Source organism: Anopheles merus, chromosome 3L (genome assembly GCF_017562075.2).
Source record: "Anopheles merus strain MAF chromosome 3L, AmerM5.1, whole genome shotgun sequence".
NCBI lineage: Eukaryota > Metazoa > Arthropoda > Insecta > Diptera > Culicidae > Anopheles > Anopheles merus.
The window spans coordinates 19578222-19596684 of record NC_054085.1 but is presented as its reverse complement, the minus strand read 5'-3'; the positions used below and the strand labels follow the sequence as shown (position 1 = coordinate 19596684).

The 18463-nt window shown below is 39.0% G+C and overlaps 1 protein-coding gene across 1 annotated transcript in view; it reads right to left on the bottom strand.

Moving 5' to 3' along the window:
- LOC121598509 (5-hydroxytryptamine receptor 1) overlaps positions 1–18463 on the bottom strand; it is an 81722-nt gene that overhangs the window by 41318 nt on the left and 21941 nt on the right. The gene's annotated exons all lie outside the window — the stretch shown is intronic.

Genomic DNA, 18463 nt, shown 5'->3' with positions numbered 1-18463 from the left:
TTGTCATATTTGCTCTAAATGTAAATCACCTTGATTTGGTTGCCGTGTCCCTGATTTAATTCATAATCCGTGCAAACTCACTTAGCTTCTTTTTAAACACATTAAACTTTATCCAGGTAGCTCAGGAAAGGTGTCCTCGGGCTGGCCCCAAAAACAGGTTAAAGTTTGCTCACCGTTGCATAGAAATTAACCAGCACCTCTCCATCGCTAGCCCATTTGCCCTTGGGTTCATTTGTCCTTTTTCATCAAACAAACCAATTGGTCCCTTTTTTGATGCCCGAGACGTGTCCGTTTCTCGACACACTTCACCACCACCGCCACCAGGCAACCAGTTTACAATTCATTTCAGCAGCATCATTAAAATGGAAGCTGCTTTCTTGTGGGAAAGCAAGCAAGACAAAGTAAGTGCGGAGGAAAGAGAGCGAAGCAACGAGGAAAGAAGAAAGTGCCCCAACCAGTTCGATGCATCGTTCAGCACTGGGAATGGTTTCGTTTGGTGGTTTTGATAGCACTGAAACTGACCAAATTTGACGAAGGAAGAATTGACCCACATCGGGGGGGGGGGGGGGGGGGGGGGGGTAGGGAAAAATTTGTTACAACCAAAACGGAACCTTTTCGGGGCTGCTTGGATGAAGTGGCAACGATTCACAGGGCGGCTACGAAAAGTGCGTAAAGATGACCGAAATCATTAGGCGAGGGTTCGTTTTGATTGAGTTACGCGAGCCTCCGGGCGAGTTTTGGAGTGTGAAGTTGAAGCCGAGTTTTCTAACAATCAATTATCAATGCTATACGGTGCGATAGGGCATTGGCAAATGAATTGATCATATTTTAAGCAGTTATTACAGATATCAAGAAAATGAATGTTGTTCAAAGAACCCATATCTTTATTTACTGAATAGTTAGTATTTGAAAACTCGCTCCAAAATTGTTTAGACTTTGTTTACCAGATTGCGAAGCACGATCGGTCAATTCCAAGCCAAACGAAACGAAAAAAAACAATTTTTGAGTAGATTTTCAAATCCTACGTTTCAGTGGATAAAGTGAGCTAGTTATCCAAAGACAATGAGTCATTGTAAGGCTTAAGTTCTCAACTTTCCATTTTAAAGTTAAAAAAAATTCAAAATGTTTAAAATCATATGGAAAACATAGGCAGGTCATAGGGCTATCAAAATCAATTTTGTGCCAGTATTAGAGTATTAAGTGTCAATGCAAATTTCGTGAGCGACAAAATATACAGTACACATTGCTAAATGACTTAAAAACCCCTGTTTTACAAAAATCTAACTAAGTTAGTAAACCAAAAATAGTACAACAATTTAACAAATATATAAAAAGTGGTTGGGTATGAACAAAACATTATGAAGGTTTCATAAGCCAAACAACACTATTTTGAATAAAATAATTCAACAATCAATTTAATCTTTTGCGTATCGAACATGAAATGAAATTCTGTTTTATTAAATAAAATTGATATGTTATTAAAATTTGTAATAGAATCAAAATAACAATGTATTTTATGTGTATAAAAGAAGAACTGTTCGACAAGATTCCCATAAAGTATTGGAGCGTAATACGAGATTAAGCCTATATTTCAAATCTTAAGTATTCATTAAATTACACTCAAAGCGTTGCTGCATAAGCGTACCCGTAAGGCCGCACCCACCCCCAAAAAACTCTCGCTCACCAACGAAATCTCAAGAAAACTTTATTAAGTCGCTTTACCCATACCAAACCACAATCCGAGCGATTTTGTGTGTCTAAAATAGCTTTTCAAACTTTGTCTCCCGCCGGGAAGCAGCCGTGCGGCGTCATGAAGTCATGAATCCCTGTCTCCACCGCTATCTATAATAAGCAGCCCGTGTCACTTGTGTCTGTGTGTGTGCGTTGGTCTGTGTGGTTCTTCAATTCCCCCCAGCATAATGTCATCAACTTCACCAGAGCCATAATCTGCATCCAAATAAACAAGCACCATACACAGCCGCACAGCACACAGGCTGCCAGCCTTCCACTTAACATAACACGCTACACCGTAACCGAAAACCGTTACCAAAAGCCGACCGACTGTACAAGTAAAACATTTTATCCGATTTAGGTCGCCCGTCCCCTCGACGACGACGACGACGATGACGTCGGCTGTGTTTCCTGGTGCTGGTGGTGACCTTTTCCCTGTATACAATCGGCCCATGACGTCTCATGTGTATGTGTCAAAAAAGCAACAATGCATCTTCTGCCAGGGATCTGCTCTGCGCTATCATGCTAATGTCCGACCTGTTGGAGCGAACCGTTCCAGTTGGAACCGTGTTTTCCCTTTTGGATGTCTGTGTGTGTAGGATGGTATGCAAGGACGAAATAACGGTACAGTTATGATACCAAGCCTTCCGAATGGTAGTGAAACTTATTTCTATTTTAAGACAAAATGTTACCATGCACTGCACAGTGGGAGGAAACTGCAACGTTGTTGGTATTGATTTTTACTGATTTTAAAATCCATTTCCTACTGGGTTTTGATTGATTTAAAATCCAATTGAAACCAATTTGAATTCTTCAGAACTTATTTTTTATTATTATTTTTATCCTTTAAGTCTTTCAATGCACTTGCTGAAGTACATGTGTCACTGTAAGTCTACTAATAATGCAACACTACCCAGAACAGAGAATCCGACGGCTGGCAGGAGACATCATGCTAACTGGATTTGGTTCTGTTTCATCTCTGACAAGACAAACCACACACTCTGGCGCGCTTATGATTCTCCAATGCTTGCTCCAAAAACATTACCCTGATGCGAGGGATGTGCCTTCTGCGAAGCGGTAGCGTGAAAGATGGAAGTCAAATGACGTCGAAGGTTAAATTGTGTGTGTGTGTGTGTGGTGTGTGCCAGTGTCAAGGTAGGCACGCTCTCGCAAGCTTAAACACTGTTTGCGTAGTGCTAAATGATGTGTTTGTGGAAGAAATCAAATGCAAATAAAGACGGGAGCCGTACTCAAAGGGCTATTACAGTGCTTGTAGAAACCACTCAAAACAGTTACTTTACTCTTTAAACAGAGAAACAGTTTCGCGCAATTTCGAAATAACCAGCAGCAATGTAAAACTATTTTGTCAGAGCTTGATCAACAAAAAAAAGTGGCAGAGCCCGTGCTATAACGAAAACAAGCCTGGAAAGTAGTTGGCGGTTGTGGTTTTTTTTAATGGGAAAACATTTTCATTAGTTATGCGTCCACTTTTCCGGGGACAAATAATAGTGCTCCAAGCTCTCTCTCACACATTCATACACCCTGCATACATAGCGGGAAATACTATCATGCGGCACAAAAAAGGGGAGAACTAGACACACATTCTGCAAACCACCACTTCAGGCGGCGCTCCTGAAAGGACAGCAACGACAGACCGTTTGTGTGGTGAGATATTAAAGAGCGATCGCCCTGCAGAAACTGTTGCTCCAGCCGGGAACCAATTAGACACAGATACGGGACGGTACACGAAACAAAATGAAAAACCGCTGCTATATTTACGATCGGTGTGGAGTGTGAATAAATCAAGCACAAAAGCTCGGATAAGCTGGGGGGAGCTTAGCAAAATGGTTGATAGTATACGTGGAAGAGTAAAAATGCTAACTTTAGTTTCATTTGTTAACGGAATAAAGTAGCAGTAGTGACGTGAACGGGACAATTTTATCAAAATAATATCTTTTGATCGGTTTATTTTTTATTTTTTGTAATCTGGATCAGCTACAAAATAAATTAAAACAGTCCCTGATAAATGTCATAATAAAGGCAGCATTTGAGCGAAACAAATAATTATTGTGGTGTAATAATTGATGCTTTAATTGCTATTTAAGAACGGTTTATAACAGACGGTCTCATGGTCGTCAACTCGAACGCCTCAACAACATGCACATAATGGGACAAGCTTAAAATGCCAAATAGAAGAAAAAGATTAAGAATTACTCAAAGTTGTATTCAAATTGACATCACAAATTTAGCAAAAGTTGTACGCGTGCGGTAACGAGAAAAACTTGTTTTTGTAGCTAACAAGCTGTTTTATCAAAATTTATAAACTCGCTAGTTTGAGGCTGAAAATCATTTACATTCGTTACACAAACACAACATCACTAAGGAAATAATGTCAAATAATGTTTACAGCCAGTTTTCAATATAAACAACATTATTCAGCATTGGTGTTATATGAGATGTTGGGCAACTGCTGTACTATAACATATTTACAACACAATTCTTTCACATAGGTTTGAACGGCGTGTACCAGCGCTTTCTAACTGATTCCAGATAGTGAAGTGTACAAAACGTGTGATGGAAATAAAATAAAAAACTTCTGCTTGGAAAATAAAACATACTTGAGCTGTAAATAACAAAAATCTTTCGAGTGGTAAATAATGCTCGAAGGATTTTAGTTATTTCTCCAATGACCAACGAAAATGACTTCAAACAATCTGTTATCAAATTTGAAATATTTTTATATCCAACGAAAAGTGGGAAAAAAGGGTGAAATAAAAATGGAGATAGAAACATAAATAGAAAGAAATTAAAATTATAAGATAAACTTTGTACATTGCAGTGATTTGTTTATTTGTTTATTAGTGATGGGAAAAAATAAGTTTTTGTCGGAATCGATTCCTGTCTGTTCCGCAGTTTTCTGGAATCAATTTTCGGAATCGGTTCTGGAATTGGTTCCGGAATCGGCTCTGGAATCAGAATCGGTTCCGTAATCGGAATCGGTTCCGCAATCGGAATCGGTTGCGGAATCGAAATCGGTTCCAGAATCAAAATTGGCTCTCGAATCGGAATTGGCTCCTAAATTAGAATCGGAATCGAATTCCAGCATCGAAATAGGCTCCGGAATTGATTCCGAACACGGAATCGGAATTGGGTAGGTACGATTCCGGGCTCCCACTTTATGTAATAATAAACAAATGAATGCAAATAAAAAGCGTATTAAAACACTATTTTAACCAGTCTGCTACTAGGCGCTATTGATGCACCGACTCTCTTTGAGCAAAGTGAGATTTTTGGTTCCTCGCCATGATTATTTATTATAATATAAGCATCAATAATTTAAAAAAAGACTTCCTAGTTGTAACTATTCGCGTTCTGTAAAATAAATACGTCAACTGACCAATTCTTAAAATTCCCTACCTTTTATGTAATAATAAACACATATAACAGAATATTTCAAGTGAGAAAGTATAGATATTGTATAACAATTCACATAAAACAAAAAATCAGATAAACTTGATCGCATTGAAGCTAGATAAATAAATATTATTTGACGAATTTGATCTATTTATCATAGCAGCTGTATAGCATATATCTGATGGCATAAGTGTTATGTCATGAACTGAAATACGCCCTTAAGTGATTCATTTTTCACATAAGACTCATCTATTATTTCCATTGCAGCCATTCTTTGCAACATTTCTGTTTTGAAAGTAAAAAAAAACCTTTCCTGATACATTGTACAGCCATTTAAACGTTTTATCGTTTATTGCCTGTGATAAATTGAATCCTTTTCCAACAAATCTTTTCATGAAAAATTAACCATGATCGAAAAAAGGCTGTCAACCATTAAAAAAGACGATTCAAACAACAATGCAAACAGAGCCAACAAAAACCTAACAGTTAATGGTCACATATTATTCGTCAAACAATTGTTAATCGCATATCGCTGCTCTGGTTAGCTTGAAGTTTGATGATGATGAAAACGAGCCCAATACCAAGCGGAGGCTGAGGTCTGCCCCCGTTAACGGGTTTCTTTCACGATCGATTCGCAAATGATTTATTATTTATTCCACCTTGTCTGTCTCTTTCTCGCACTACATTCCAGCAGCAAACCGACAACACCACAGTGGCCGCTACATCCGTCACTACGCTCCGGCTCTGTCGGTTGCTCGATTATCCGTGAAACATTTCCTGTACGTGTGCGTATATGGGTTTGTGTGTGTGTGTGTGTGTGTGTGTGTGTGTGTGTGTGTGTGTGTGTGTGTGTGTGTGTGTGTGTGTGTGTGTGTTCATGTGTGTGCACATTTCGTGCACAGGCGTTTCGTGTCGCAGCTTCCTTTTCTGCACCATGAATTGTTGATGGGAAGGTATCAATTTTCGAGCAACTATTCTGCACACAATCGGTAACAAGCAACACGGCAAGCAGTGGGAAAACATGGTGCAAGATCTGTTTGAGTAAACATTTTATCACACACATACAGAGTGACACACACACACACACACACACACACACACACACACAGAGATACACAAATATACACAACACATACGGTGAGCAGAAGCTTAGTGAAAGAAATGGAATAATGACAGCATTCGGTAAGTGGGTTTGATGGGCTTGTGATAAGATGTTCGGAGAAATGCTTTTTTTTGCTGTTGTTGTTTCCCATCGTTTCCGGCTGTGTTGTACACGTTTGACGTACAATGCAGAGTACTAGTTCCCCCCCCCCCGATTCTGCTCTTCCCACTGCACTGTCCCCGTGCTGTGTGAATATTCAAGGAAAAATCACAACACAATGTCACACAAAACTTATCCAAATCCAAAAGACTACAAGCATCGCCTTCTCTGCTAATCTTTTTTGTTGTTCCATTTTCGTTCATCTTAAAAGCGAGACAGAGATAAAGAGATAAAAAAAGATGGAGAGCTAAAACAGATCACATCGTGTCGTGGCGAGCGCGCGTGTCGTTTGCTTTTCCTCGCACAGAGCAAACACACAAAGAAGGGAAAGCAAAGCGAATCGGACGCCCCCGGAAATGGCAGACGAAGTGTCTACCATTTTCAGACCCTTCTGCGAATCGATTCTCACTCCAAACGCGGCACCGAGGATGGGAGAGGCATATTGGCTTTGGCACAGGCAAAATGATCTGTGAAGGAACGTATTTTTATTTCGATTCGATTAAGCAGGTTTTCATTTCATCGCCAATCTACCTTACTGCTGGCAGCCGTATCGCCAGAGAAGCGTGTCCTTTTTCGGTTGGGTGGGATTGATCGACAGGGATGCTGCGTGTAGTGCCCCGGAGGCAGGTTCTTAATTTCATGCGGCAAGGCATCAATGTCAGCCGGCGTAGGGAGGCATCATTTTGCTCATTTTGCTTTGTGTGTGGTACCACCATATGCGTTCGGCCCTGTTGAAGGGTTTCGTTAAAGGGTTGCGGGTACGCTTCAATCGGAAGATGCTTGTCGTTCTTCACCGGTCGCTTAGCAATTTTCCCCACATCACAAGCAGCTAATTCTTCATTTCCCATGCTGCGTTTTTTTTGGTACGTTTTAAACCAGGGCTTGCAAAATCTTTTCTTTTTCATTCCTCCTTCTACTCCTCCAGTAGCAGCAAAAAAAAAAAAACAAAACAGTAAACAGCATTTTTTCTGCTTCTTAAGATTCCTAGAACACTAATCCGCTGCACGAAGGAAGGCAGCGGTCGTGGGCGTGTGTAGAGGAAAATAAATAAAAAGGAAAAATAGCTCCTGATCGATCGAGCATCAGCATTCGCATTCCGATGCCGGAGCATCTCAGACATTCGGCTCGACAGGGGTTCGGTGGCAGGACGGGGCGGCTGTGGACGGGGTTTTTGTGTTTTGCGTCCACACCCAACATCCGTGGGGCATCGTTTTCTTTGAGTCTTTTTTTTTTCTTGGTTTTTGCTTTCCTTCCGCACACACAGACATCAATACAGGCTCCGTACCGGTGAATGGTTGTGCTGGTGGTGATGGACTTTGTTGAAACACCCTCGATTTGATTCACGGACTATGATGGAGCTTTTTTTGTTTATTTGCTCGAGACACTGGAGCGCACTGAATTGAAGATTTATCTTTTGCTGGTGTATTGTGTTTTCGTCGTGCTTTACGGGATAAATAAAAGGATACTTGTTTATTTGCTATGAGTGCTTTTTCGCGAAATGGCTTAGGGCGAGCTGTTGCATGTGTGTAACGATGCATTACATTTTTTTTTATTAAAACCAACTCGAACGACTGCAATGTACACTAATGACGTTCGATTGTAATTAATCATTCATGCGGAAAATATTGCACACATTCCAAACGATTCCCACATTAAAGGTGCGCTGAAGGCGTTAGAAGATCAAACAAATGCTGAATCGTGCACCAAAATGTGGCAACCCGTGGCCATGCCACTGGGCACACACGGTACATACGGCGTGCTGTACATTACATATCAAATCAACGAATGTTTCTGTATGGCTGCCTAATTTGAAAATCAAATTAAAAAAAAAAAATCAATCAATCAAAGTTTTGCACGCCTTGCGGGGGAGGGTTTTCTGTTTTTTTTTTTATCCTTTGGTTTGCTACAGCTGCTTTCATGTTTCGTGCGCCGCTGTTTCGAAAGCATCGATCAAGCATGGAATTACTTTGTGCGGCGTGGCTGCTCCGATGTGGCCATGGCAACACGCACATAGGTACGGCTGGTTGCGTTTGAAATGGAAACCGATTCCAGGGAAAGCTCATGCCGGAAATGAGCAAGCAGCCGGATAGGTAACTCAAAGAGTGTAGGGTTTTGTTTTGCTAATGGGCTATCCCTACACCACATCTCGATTCGAAGAGAATTAAATGCTTCATTTGATGATATTAGATGAAAATATTATCTTATGGGAAAGGGCTCAACATATTGTAATATTGTAATAAAGGTTTAAAAAAAAATTATTCGTTTTTCAAAACCGGTCATTGAACAGGCGAAGCATGGCGTCAGAAAGTAATTGGAGAGTTGATTAATTTAATTTTTCAAATACTCTACTTACTTGTAGCTAGTATTATATATAATAGTCAGGGAATACTAATTTTTAACGTGTAATTAAATTTTCAATAAACATACTAAATTGGCTTGTTTTGTATGTGGTTTTCAACGGAAAAAATCCATTAACCGAGAACATTTATTTGTAATTTTATAACAATTGCTTTCATGAATTTGTAGGCGCTATATATATATACTATATGGACACAACTATATGGGCAGTCGTTTTTCGCAATTTATGAAAAATCCATAAGAGATAGATAAAAACAAAGAATGTATGAGCGGTGCAGAATTTTATTTCACTTTTTTTTATTTTTTTTTTCAAACCATTTTTACACGACTTTTTACCAAAAAACAAATTGATGGTCGTACTATAATTATAAAGACACTTCGAAAAACAGTTTTTTTTGTGCTAGCTAACGGATTTAAAAATCGCTCAAAAATATAAATAACTTATTCTAGAAATATTTTACAGAAAAATATATTTTTTTAAATTTATAACAAAAGTATTTTTATAACTATTTTTAAACTTCTAAGAGTTTTATTAGAAAAATTATCAAAATTAAATTTTCTACAAATCAAAAGATTAAGAAATGTCCTGAGACCTTATCAATTTGGTGAATATTGGCTCAAAACTGATACGATCAAACAAATGCAAGAGGAAAACCTCAACAATTTTTTTCACAGAATCTAAATATTTGCTTGTGTTATATACATAGTTAAGGTATGTAATGCTAGCCTGATGTTTTCGAGCTGACAAGTTTCTCGTGGCGATTTGAAATCAATTAAACAAATGATTTTACATGCTTGGGTTTGCATTTTCAAAATTATCATTTTTTTCATATTTTTTTAAATTATATTTTGATAATTCATGGCAGCCGGTCTCATGGTACAGTCGTCAACTCGTACGACTTAACAACATGCCCGTCATGGGTTCAAGCCCCAAATAGACCGTGCCGCCATACGTAGGACTGACTATCCTGCTATGGGGGGAAATCTATAAGTCACTGAAAGCCAACCCCACAAGTGTGTTGGCAGGCCTTGACCGGCATCGGTTGTTGAGCCAAAGAAGAAGAAGAAGATTTTGATGATTATTCTTATTAAACTCATGAAACCTTCAAAACAGTTTTAAAAACACTTTTTAAAATTCACCAAAAAAATTATTTCTGTGCAACCTTCGTAAAACTTGTTTTTTTTATATTTTTGGACGATTAATTAAAGGACTACTTAGTGCAAAAAACCTATTTTTCAAGGTGTCTTTATAGACATGTTACGACACTTTATTTGTTTTTTTCGTAATAAGTCGTATTAAAATGGCTTTAAAATTTTTAAATAATATACAAAAATGCGACTTAGTACCCTGCACAACTCATACATTCACTGTTTTGATCAGTCTCATCCGTCGAAAAACGACTGTCCATATAGTTATGGTAAGCGTTTAAGACTGTTCCAGCATCTACAACATCTTGACACTATTAGTCAACAATTAGAGCTCCGACAGAAAGCCCAGTTTCGAATGGTCGACCACCCTGAGTGTCAAGAAGCTTCAAAAGAAACTGAAAATGAAAACCCGAGGGACAAGTCGTTACAACACTACGTTCGCTTGGCTAGGAGGTCCATGCAACTGGGCAAACAGTGATGTAGTACCTGAAACACATGAAAAAATATATTGGGAAGTTGAAATCGAGTCCACTGGTTTCGCAGCGGCACCAAAACCAAAAATCAATCTGATCATCCCAGGAGTTAATTTGGAGGAATTTCTATACTTGAATTTTCATCCTTGTTCGCAAACTGGTTCATTATCTCCCAGATGCGTCCCAACGAATAGAACAACAAACAAACATGAACGAAAAAAAACTAAGCAAAAATTAATCAAATGGGAAATGATACATTGATATTGAAAATATAAAAATACGACAATAAACTCTTATACTATAAACTATTATTGAAATATGCTATTTGGTAGGAATTGAGAACCGGTTTTTAAATATAAAATAAGACTATCAAAAAACAAATAAACATACCAGTGCTATATACTGACAATGAATAGTGAAATACTAACAGCCGATCTGTTTATCGGTAAGTACCGATTTTACTGTTTTTGAGCTTGCTTACATTCCTGTTTTCAAGCTAACTATCATGTTCCATAACGTATTCTTACTTAGAAAGATCTTTTTCTTTCTACTCAGAAGGAACGGTCACGATTAAAACTTAGAACATGTTTCAATAGAGCTAGATTAATAGCCAATTTCAAAAGAACCAAAACCCAACCACCATCCTTCATCGATATTGTCGATGTGACATAAAAATACAGCCAACATTGCAAAATTAATCCATCACAGCACCATCCACAGCCGGCGCTCGCAGTAGGATTTGCCGGCAAATTTCCACCTCATTTGCTGCATTCCTATCCCATCCTGCAGGGAATACTTCGAATGCTTGCACTCTGACACTTCCCAAGCACGTTCGAATAGAGAATCAGTGCAACGAACACACACACACACACACACACACACACACACACACACAAAAAGCTGGCTTCTCACTGCTAAAACACGATAATGCACTTTTGATGAGAAGGACTAGCGCTAGCGCTTAGTGCATTGGAAATGTCCGTACGGAGGAGGCAAAAGAAAAAGACTCCCTGGAGAATGAGCTCGCGTGTCGTCCACGAACCCCCCCGTGCGACGTAAGCTTCTTTTTCGCCAGAACGCGGGCAAGCTTCCCCACCATCCACCCTCGATGGGTCAAGATGGTGCCTCGTGGTCGTCGCCGGTTTTCGCTTTCGCATCATTTCGCGCTCACACGAAGTGACCATAAAATTGTAGCACTGTCATTTCCTTCTTTTTACTGCCAGCTCATCAACCACATTCCGGTCACCGATTTTCCCGGCAGTCTTAACGGCAGAGCTGGCGAGAATGTGAGAAAATGGCGATAAAGCACAGCATCCAAAACGAGGAGAAGCAACAAAAACAGAAGCCAACGGGTGACGGTGTAATGGACGGTATCAAAAAGCTGTAACGATGCAGGTCGTAACACTTGTGCCACCCGGGGATATGTGTGTGTGTGTGTGTGTGTAGTTTGCGTGACCAACCAATGATGGCAGATTGCTTACATTTATTTGCCAGCATGTACGATGTCAAAGCTCATGAAAATTAGTCACTTGTAGTTTGGTGTGTACATTTACATACAAAATAAAGGCAGACGTGAAAGTATCCAACCCATAAACCGGGGTTACGTTTTGTAGTTCTGAAATGGTTCTAAAAAGTTACAAAAATTAAATCAAATACATAAATTAAACATAAAAATTTGGCAACACTTTAACCTTAAAATAATTCTAAATGAAGTTTTTGACTCCTCAAAGATGCTTCCGGGTAACGAATGTTCAATAAATGCTGCAAAGTTTGCTGCGTAGCTCGGTAGCTCCAATAATAATTTTTAAACCAAACTTTTGCTGTTGCTGCTTTGGGCAACAATTTACATTTCTCATCGGCGCTTAATTAGCATAAACTTCCAGCGCACACACAGTTTCCCTGAAGGGCTGTGTGAGTTCGAAAAACTGTTTTATATTCAACGACCCATCCCACGCTGGTTCTGATTTCATGATCAAATTTTGAAAATCTATTCTATGAAATGGTATGGAGTGTTAATGTTCACACCTTAGCGCACGGAGCAAAGAGAGAATTAACGGAATGTATGTTTTGACAGACAAAAATGTAGAGGTAATAGTTAAAAATCGTTAAATTCGCTCGAGTAAAGATAGAACATGCAAAACCGCAAAAATGATTTAAAAATATAGGAAAACTTCATAAGTCTCGTAAGCCTGGAAAACTAAGAATTAAAGAAGAATTAAAAATATGAAAATAGATTTGCTGACCACTAGAACAACACAATTTATAAATTTTCTAATATGAAAATAAAGCTTATTGAGTCCATAGCTCCATGAAAATCACACAAGATTGTGAGTTCCAATGGGAATAAAACTCTTCTCTAACTTCTTTTTTTTTAATATTTTTTAGCTCAGATTTAGCTGTTCATCGTGTCGAGATCGAACAGAAAAAGGAAACAAAATGTACAATTTAAGCATCTCCAATCGTATCGGGTTCATTTAGCGTACCGTCTTGTGAACGACGACGACGACGACTAAACGGTAAACGTCAATTCAATTTTACAGCCTTACTTGCCGGAATTGAATCAGGAAATCCGGAGCCGTGGCCCATTTCCCCACCGGCCGGATATTGTGGAAGTGACGGATTTGTCAGTTCCACACCAATAACTTTGTCAGTACTACCCTGTTAGAAACAATCCCGTGGCCGCGGTTTCCTGCTTAACTGTTGTAACACGTTTATCGTGTTATAAAGTAAGGTAAATGGAAAGTTCTTTAAGTGTATAAGTTTAATTTGTTCTATTTGACGTAATGTACTACTCATTCAGACTTATTCAGTACCAAGATCGATATGAGGTTTGAACCCATGACGGGTGTACATGTAATGTATTAACAATAATTATTAACCTCTGTTAAAAGTAGTAAAACTGTAATAAATGCATCTTTTCTAATTGTTTATACTATAAAAAAAACCAAATAGCTATACGATCGCAAAGTTTTTACGGCATGTAATGTAAGTTTCATATTATATTCAAACTGTCGTATAAATGTCGAGCTGTCCTATAAGAAAGCTAAATTTTCTGTTGCACCTTTTTTGCTCCATTCTTTCAGCTATCGATGTAGCAGATAAACACCCGCGGAACATCGCCCCATGACCGCGGAAGAACGAACAACGCTACAGCACGTTCGCCCCTTGCGTAGGTTAATTTATGTTCCGTAGCAGCGTTACAAATTGCAAACGAAAACCAGCATAGAATTGCAAGAATTGAGCTTTACCGAGCACAGGGAGGAATCGTTTTATTCTCCAAAGACCACTGCAAAAGTGTGAATGGAAACCAAAAAAAAAAAACCCCCACCATCGCACCAAACACAATGTACAACGACTTCCTTCCGGGGTCGAGAGTCCTCCGGCATGGAAGCGACCGTATCGAACTTCTTTTTGTACATTACCGTAAGATTAAAATTCACACCAACTGTGCAACGATACAGCGCGCGCGCACGGTTTTATCTCGTAGGTTCTCGAGCTTAAAGCGAACGTGACGTTCACTCAAACGTTAACTTTTCGCGTATAAAATCACTCAACTGTGGGGACATAAATAAGCCGGCGCTGCCGGTGCTGGGACCGGAAGCAACGCGAGCCATCGACGACACTGCCAAACTTTGCGGGCAGCCGCGCTAGCCGCGCTGCATTTTGCCCATGCACTGGCAGCATAATTTGCACCAAAGCTGCATACCTAATGTGTGCAGCACTGTTGCCGAAGTGGGTAGGAGCAGGAGGCTTTAAATTGAATTTGACTTTTGACTGTTAGAACGAAAAGAAAGAAAAAACAACAACGACAACAATCGCTATAAATGATAATGTACATGATCGTGCTCTCGTTAGGCAGGGTTTATTGTTGGGTAATTGTAATGGTGTTGAGATTTTTATTGCGACTTTTATTGGGTTTGAAATTTAATAGAGCTCTCAGTTGATAAATTCACTAACCAGAGGAGGAAGAAAAAAGCTAAAATAGATCATGTTTAAACACTTTTAATGTGGACATTTTTATTGCCGTTGCAGAGTTGATATTTTATTCGACTCATTTGTTGGTTAGTAGAATGTTCACTATGACAGATTTTATAAATCAGATCAGGTTGATTCCAGATGGATAACAACTTAGAGTGCAGGATATCAATAGTAAATAGATTTCGAATAACCTCTGAATTTTCAAAATGAATCCTAAAATACCCTAATATGTTCAAAAAACTAAGAAGCATACGACTTTGTATCGTACAATTGTTCTGCATTTTTTTCTTTATAGCAGAATATGATAACTTTTAGGAAACTACAACAATTAGGATAGTTTGCACACCGTCTCACTGCGTAAAAACTGCTGTATTTTAAAATATTAAAAAAAAACATTAATTAATAACAATGACTACCAAATTGCCCATTTTTAAAAATATATTATTTTTCACGTTACAATGAGAAACTGTATGGAATGTAGCAATCGACTCATCAACCAACGGAAATGAAGATTTTTTTTGTTAGAAAATACATCCAAATTTCATTTATTTATCTGCACCCAATCCACTGTGGATGAACGAGTGTTTGCTGTATTTGCATGCTCTGATAGAGTATCCGTTTTTAATTCGATCGCCAATTTTGTTGTGCTCAATATGAAATTGCAAAAGAGCAATCATAAAAAAAACTCACAAATTTGCTAGGTCAGTTAGTAAGACCACTAAATTGAAAAGATTTACGCTTATATTAGTACATAGCCCGATAAACCATTCAATGGATAAACTATTAGAGCGTTGAACGCGTTGTGAAAAAAGTAAATTATTCACATTTTTGATATTTAAGGATATTTTAGTATCTGTCGTCATCTGGGATTACTAAAACAATTTAGAATGTATCTTTGGTTGCTTAGATGAATTATACCATTTTAATTCCTTTTTGGTTCACAGAGCCAACAAACTATAGACTCCAAAGAATAAAAGAATGGCGGAAGTAATGGAACTTCCTTAAAAAAATCATAATTTAATTTTATATTTCAAGCATATTACATCCCAAAATTATTCCTGCTAAAATGCTAAAATCCCTGGCAAATGGTTAGTATTACTGTTCAATCAAAATTGATTATCACAAATTGCCTGTCAATTTATTTCAAGGTGATGTTGATGAGCCCAAGCCTATTGTAAATTAAATGTACCGCGCCATAAACGTAAAATTAATCACAATTCTCAATTCAGATAGCTAACCGGCGGTGTTATAAATGAATGATCATCTATAAGCTCTCAGTGCTCTAGCTGAAGAATAGATAATAGTACCAATTACATTTCAAATTATAAAAAAAAAACTTATTGAAACCAAATTAAACCTATTAGAAATGAATAAAATGTTATTCTTCATCTCATTAATCATGAAGCAAACAAATTGAAAATATTTAATAGCACTTGAAACTAAAACCTGACTTTATTTAGGTGTAAAGAAAATGTTTAAAGTTATGAAAACCACGAACGACACTCAAATCAGACCAAAAGAAAAGCTGTGCGATGCTTTTTTCACCGACAAATGTAAAGTTCAATTGATATCTGCAAATAAAGAAAAGCTATTAAACTGTCTGAAGATGTCGTACCATTCACGCTAGTGCCGTAAAACTAAACCACCCTACCCTCCCCCCCCCCTCCCCCTTTCTGTCTGTAGCGATGCAACCGTGCCGTACATGATGTTGCTTTCATTACACCCACTTCTCATCGATCGTGCGAGCGAACCGAGCGACTCGAACGTACGAAATGTGTACACATGCGACCACAGACGTTCTTCCCTCGTTTTATTGCACTCAATTTCGCCCACAAATTTAGCATAAGAATAATATCGCTCGCACGCCCCGTAACGCAGGTTGTCGTTCGAGCTGACAGCAGGCACGCTGCGTTACCACCGCATAATACATCGATGCTGCCGGCTGCTGGCTCGTACATCTGTCTGTGCTCAGTGCCACACACTATTCATCACCGACCACACCCGATGCCTTATTAGATGCCACTCCACCTTACTGGCACACTGGTACCACCAGGAGGAGCCGAACCGAAAACTACCAACAAAAGAATATCCCTTGCACTGCCGAGGATCCCGGTTTTGTACATTTATCATTCCGCAAAAACCACCGACGACGACGACGACGACACGGTCCGGTGCGAGACGGTCCGGAATTTCCTTTCGCGTAGTGCGATACTTTTCACACATACTTCACACGGTACCGAGGTCCCTGCCCGTAAGTCAGACCGCTTACAGCTTCCCAAGCGAAAGCCCGTTTGTCTATTCACCGTAACCGGTTATGAGTTGGAATAAGAGATGTGGAAAACTTTGCTCATAATTCTCTCGTCTTTCGGTTTCAGGGGAGGGGGGCCCTGTTCGCTGTTGTATTGAGTTGATTTCTTGCTCTCTCCCTCAGCGTCCATGGTGGTACAATGGTGGCGATGCTTTAGTGTTACTTTTAGTGTGACACTAAAGATTTTCCACACCGGGCGTGTGACACAATTCCGGGCGCGTTTGTCAGCAGCACCGAAAATAGCTTTAAATAAAGTGGTATTAATTATAACGAAAGGAATGCTTTATGCTTCCGCTCTGTCACTGCGGGACATTGTGTGGGCATTAAAAGGGTCAAGATGGTAGCTAAAGACGTTCGTTGTAAATTCATGAATTTGAGTAAAAACGAATGACTTTGCAAACTTTTTGAATAAGAGAGGATTTAGCGCTGCATATAAAACAAGAGTTTACATAGAACAAATGCTAAGAACAGCGCGATTTATGTTATATTAAAATGTTATAGAACAGATTATAGCATTTTTTGATTAAACGGAAAGTTTAATATATTCCAGTACTTTGCAAAAGAAAAGGATAAAAAATTGTCTATGCAAAGTATTCCCATTTTCTTACCCTGCACAGCTCTCCCTTGGGGTAGGATATTGATTATTTGTACTTATTAAAAATTTCTAATTAAAACTGTGCGGTTTCTGTTTGCCAACGACAGAGGATCGCGATACACACACACAAAAAAATGCACAATATTTATCTATCAACATACTTTCCTTTTGCTTGCTTTGCTGACTCTCCGTGCAGCATTCACCCCGTGGATCGCGTGCAAAGAAAACTCCGACACCCGCTCCAAAAGGGAGCTTTGAAATTGAAAGAAAAGTACCCCTTTTTTGGGGCCAAACCGAACAGCTAACAGATTCATTTATCCGACACGGGTCGTGGCTTAAGACAACGGGACGAAAGCGTATAATAATGGAAAATTTTCCCCCTCACTGCACTATGACAGTGGGTGTTTTTTTTTTCTCCCATTTTGTTAAATATTCTTTCATTCTAGCCTTTCCTCGCACCAGCCACAGTCACACAAAGTTGTGCTTAAAGTTAACGGGTCTTTTTTTTACGGTCGATAAAAGATTTGAATTAGATCGTTTTTTTTTTGTTGCTTTGTGTCAGGCAAAGACTGCAATTTTAGTCGCTATCAGCACTGAAGACTGGTTAACGATTAAAAAAGTCACCTTTCGCACGGAATTGTCTCGTCGACTGTACTTTATAGGTGTCGCTATCGCTTGGTTGAAAGAGAAATGAACTGAAGGGGAAAAATGTAGCAATGTCTTTCAACTGTACCATTTGCTCGGCTGCTCGCATTAATGGGTAACAATAATGCAACACAGTGCAGTTCACTGCTCGACTGTGCATCTGTCAGCTGCACTGCATCTTGGTGGAATGCTTTTTCCTGGACAATAAATTGCGGATCTTGCGGGAGAGCGAGGAACGGCATTTCATGCCAGCTCAAGATGCTTTTAGTTCTATAGTTTAGTTTGATTTTTTTCTTTAGCTTTTATGATGGTATATTAGGGTACGGGGACCATTAAAAGTTTTTTTTGTACATGCGAAAGAAAGGAAGGCATAAAAACAACCATGGATAGCGCGAATTTAAAACTGAATTCTTATGATCACATTCACATTTTCTGCATCTGTAAAAGGCGTCGTCAGATCGATGAACCGGGGTAAAGGTTTGAAAGGAAAAAATAGCTGGTCTTATCATACTTTAAGGACGGGGTACATTGTCCGTACTTGCTAGTGCAAT